Source organism: Miscanthus floridulus, chromosome 3 (assembly GCF_019320115.1).
Source record: "Miscanthus floridulus cultivar M001 chromosome 3, ASM1932011v1, whole genome shotgun sequence".
NCBI classification, from domain to species: Eukaryota; Viridiplantae; Streptophyta; class Magnoliopsida; order Poales; family Poaceae; genus Miscanthus; species Miscanthus floridulus.
In genome coordinates, this window is record NC_089582.1 from 12,455,338 (window position 1) to 12,460,372 (window position 5,035).

Here is a 5,035-nt window from a genome sequence, read left to right on the forward strand (position 1 = left end):
CTGGATCAGTGCGGGCTACGGATGCCTAGCGTTGCTCACAGCTTTGGCGGCTTAATACCTTGCTGTGCCCCACCTCCACCTTGCAGTTACTTAGTTAGTACAACATTAATTCCCCACCACTAGTTGGTGATTTGTGTTATGTGTTCCTCCAAGATGTGTACGGCTCCTCGCCGTGGCTATCCTTGGAGCTTGTAAAACTTCCCACTTTCACTTAATGAAGCACGTGCTAATGCACGCTTTCAAAAAAAAAAAGACTGTTAATGCTGCTCTCCAAGGTGCTGCGTTTCGGCAAATGGTTTATGCTCTGAATGGACGCCAACTAGTTACATCTGTGCATGCAGAAACTGAACAAGAGATCCAGTTTTAGTTACTTATCCAGAAACTCTTCAAATATTCACCACACACGGATACACACATCAGTTATACGTACAGAGCTAAAGACAGAGAGCACACCAGCTTACTGTTACTCAAGCTGAACTTTTGTGCAGCTCCGAAAGTTTGAATTAAACAAAGCAATAGGAGAAATGAAGTGATCACCATTGCCGTTCAATACTTTTGTGCAGCAAAATGTAACGGTACCATATTGGAGGTAGCACATTCTTTTTTCCTTTTTTTTGGTATACGTCATCTGTAAATTGCAATAGAATAGAAGAACTGAAACTTAATGAAAGTACACTCCTGATATGCGAGCAAGTAACAAACCTAAGAGATCGAGGAATGCTGATTTTTCTGAAATATCAATGTAAAATAGTCCTAAATCCATGTTTTCAGAACATATGATCTTTATAATAGTCATGCTTTGCATATACCAAAGAATAAAGCACAAGGAAGGAAAGTGTTTTCAACTGAGATGGTACTGGCAGATTGAAACTTCTCTTTCAAACTAAAAACAAAGATTCGCATGTATGCTTGGTCTTATGAAGTTCATGGCTGAATCACAGAAATATATAGTCAGTGAAAAATAGTATACTTGCATGCCTGCCCTTCCACGGAGCACACAAACGTCGAGCTGCTGACCACAGGGTAAAAAATATATATAGTTGGATATGAAAGACATGACCTGAAGAAGTGAGGTAGTAGAGGGCAGCAGGGTAAAAAACTTTTGTACAGAAACTGAACCAAACAGCCATTTTTATGTTTTCAGGAGCTCTTCAATTTATTCACCACACACGCATACAGCTACAGCATACTGGCAATCTGGCATGCTCAAACTGAACTGAATTGAACTGGACCAGGCACTTTATAATGATGCCAACACAGCCAAGTTCAGCATCACAGAGCACGCTTTGTTCCCGAGTAGGGAGCCAGGGAGGACCAAAGCCCCTGACAGCCAAGCATAGAATATGGCTTCAGTTAGAATGGAAGCCTGGCCTGAACACTGTTCATCCTTCACGACAAGCAAGACGAACCCATGATTCACCATCAGCACATGCTGCAGTCTTGCTTCATTCCAGACAGGAACTCAAAGTGCAGAACCATACTGCTGACTGATGAATCTTTCAGGAAAGTAAAACAAACAAAGAGGAACGAACTTGTATGGTTCTGTGCTAAGCAGAGCTTTTTTTTCTGAAATACGCATGAGAGCTGCGTATCATTGCATTAAGATAAAGAAAAAGGAAGGCTCAAAATAGCCAATACAAAACTCACAGCACACACACCTCAGGACATTTTTGTTACAAACACGCCTGTTTATATTAAGAAATGACCAAAACCTCAACTATAGGAGCCGCTAACCACCACGACTAGCAGCAGCCACCAGAGACCTCTGAGACCCTTGGCGCCTGCCAGCATCCAGTGATCTGCCTCATCCTGTGCAAGGAGAAGCGCCCGATCCAACCTGGGCGAGACACCATTAAACACAATGTTGTTCCTTTCCTTCCAAAGGATCCAAGCCCCCAGCATGACCAGCGAGTTAAAGCCTTACCCAACGTCCTTGTTGAAAGTGCTGCCAGCTTGTTGCCACCAATCAAAGAACCTTGCCGAACTTGGTTGAGGTGCAACATCTGGTAATCCAGAACGACGGAGCAGCTGGTGCCAAAATTGCAGTGAGAAGACACATGAACACAGGAGGTGCTGAATTGTTTCATCCTCCTGGTCGCAAAATGGGCAATGTTCAGGGTGGGGCAGACCATATCGAGGAAGTCTATCAGCCGTCCAACAACGGTTATGTGCTACTAACCAGAGGAAAAATTTACAATTCCTAGGAGCCCAATTACTCCAAATCAATTTGCTTGGCTCAAAAAGGATTGCTCCAAGGAAGAACGCCTCACACGCCGATTTGGTAGAGAATTCTCCTGAAGTCTCAAATTTCCATTTGTTAACATCATTAACCTCAGGTTGAAGTACTACTTCCTGGAACAAGTCCCAAATATCTAGATATTCAGCCAAGACTGCAACAGAATGGTGGCCTCGAATATCCTGCACCCAACTATTATCCATTAGCGCTTCCCTAACAGTGCGCCTTCTTGCCCGCCTTTTTGGAACACATGCAAATAGACGAGGGGCCAGTAGCTCAATAGAAGACCCATTCAACCATTTATCAGTCCAGAACTTAGTGTCTGCCCCATTGCCAACCTCTGTGGTCACAGCCAAGACAAAAAGAGCTTGGGCATTCCCATGAATTGTGAAAGGGAAGGTTGCCCATGGCTTATCAGGTTCAGTTTTACTCAGCCACAGCCATCTAACCCTGAGAGCCCAACCAAATTTCTGTAGGTCCAAGATACCCAAACCTCCTAATTCCTTCGGACGACAAACCTTGGGCCATGCAATCAAACAGTGTCCACCATTTGTCTCCTTCCTGCCTCTCCAAAGGAAATTATGACGAATCTTGTCTAACACCTTTAAACACACTACTACACAAAATCTTTTACACAACGTTTACCAAATGGGCTCCGAGGCGGTTGGCCTGGTTGTCCACCTCGGTTATTCAAGGCAGGGCAGCCAGGCCAGCAACCGCCTCGGTTAATCCTTAACCGAGGCGGGCACTGTAGAGAAACCGCCTCGGTTAATGCTTAGGAGCCCGAGGTGGCTGGAGAATTTCAGAGAGATGAAGCAGGAGACAATTGATCCTCTCTATAAGGATTGTCCGAAGCACTGGACGGCGCTGCGTTTTAACCTCCAGATGCTGATGCTGAAGGCTCGCCATGGCTGGTCCGACACTAGCTTTAACGACATGTTACGTATCCTTGTTGACACATACCCAGGGGGTAACAAGGTGCTCGCCAATACCAACCAAGCGAAGAAGCTAATCCGGCTAGTGGCGATGAAGCTTAAAAAGTTCCATGGTTGTCCTAACCACTGTATCCTATATCGGGGCAAGTATGAGAACTTGCATAGCTATCCACACTGTGGCGCGAGTCGGTACAAGAGGAATGCCGGTTGTCGCGCGGATGCGGACGACGAGAGAGGGCCGAAGAAGAAGAAGGCGGCCAAGAAGAGTGTCGCGAGAAGCAGATCCCGTCTCTTGAGGACGAGGAAGAAGAGGGTTACATGCAGAGGAAAAGTCCGGCCCATCACGGTCTGAACTTTTAATTCATATTAAAAATGATTCAATTGGAACAACTTATACCAGACTATATAAAATATGCTGGGTCTAACATTTTTCTTGATGATTCTTAGGAGGAACAGTACTATGCGAACAATCCGGACGAACAATGCCAGCACGAACATGATGAAAATGCAAGCGATGTTCAGATAATAGAGACTAAAACTCCAAACCCTGAGGCCAGCACGAAGGGAGGGAAAGGAACGAAAGGAGGAAAATGAACTAAAGGAGGGAAAGGAACGAAAGGAACAGGTAGGCGCTCAAAATAGGAAAAGAGGACGACCGCCAACGAAATTAGTTGTCAATACTCCTCCTACTGTCGTAGATGAATTTAGTAGCGAATCTATCGCTAAACGAGTTCAAACGGCCAAGCATCTAGGGAAACAGCAGACCAGCCCTTTTAGGCCTTTTTAGAACTACTATGTGTTGTCTATTTAGTAAGCTATATTTGATCTTTAGTTTCTCCAGATGGCTAGAACGATGTGTGTTCAGACCTAAACGATGTGCTGAACTAAATTTATGTGTGTTCAAGCGCAAATACTTAGTCAAACATTTCCTTCAGCAATTCATGTGTGAAACTACTAGTGAGTAAAGAGTTCAAACTTACACTGTGTTTAGTTGTCTGATAATTTTTTTCTCCAGCAGTTGTCTGATAAAATGACATGCTAGTTTGGATACCCTGAAGCTTCCCAAATCTGATGGACCTGTGGACATGAAACAATTTGGATGTCACCTCTAACAGATCAGCAGATAGCATTTTCTATGAATTTACTTATATTATTAAGGAAACAATCACAGAGACATTAACCAAACATACACAATTAAAGAAGAAACTAATCGTCTCCTGTTTCTTTCAGAAAAAACTGAACATGAAATATGTCCCTCATACAAACATCCATATGATACATGTCTAACTGGAAGTATGGAATGTGTCCCTCATACAAGCATGCAATACTACTAACAGGGAAATAACAACAGCTAGGCTTCATAGTAAAACTAGTCTAAATGAAGTACTAAATCAGCAAATGCCATATAATCTTCTACATCATCACTTTTTGCTTCAACTCCCGAGACAAGTGCTCCAGTTGACCCAAATTGACGAACTTGTTATTTCTCTGGGTACTCTAAAGATATGATCCCACAAGTTTCAGTCATTCCGTAACTTGTCATTTCTCTGGGTACTATAAAGATATGCATCTGGCGTCCCTTGAGAGAAGCTTCTTGTTGACAAATGCACTTCATCCAGTGCTTAAAAGGTGCCTGCGGGGCTGGCCTGCATCACATTCAGATGCAGATTCATCATAAATCAAGGACCACACACATGACAACTGTACTCCATCCAGTGGTTCAAAGGAAATATTTTTCCCACACAGAAATCTGAAAATCCTTATGATTACAGCAACATGGAAGGTATTTCTAGTTGAAGGCAAGCACCCACCGACAGACATCTGATATTCAAGCCAACTAGAGTTTACCTAAAGCCTCTGTATG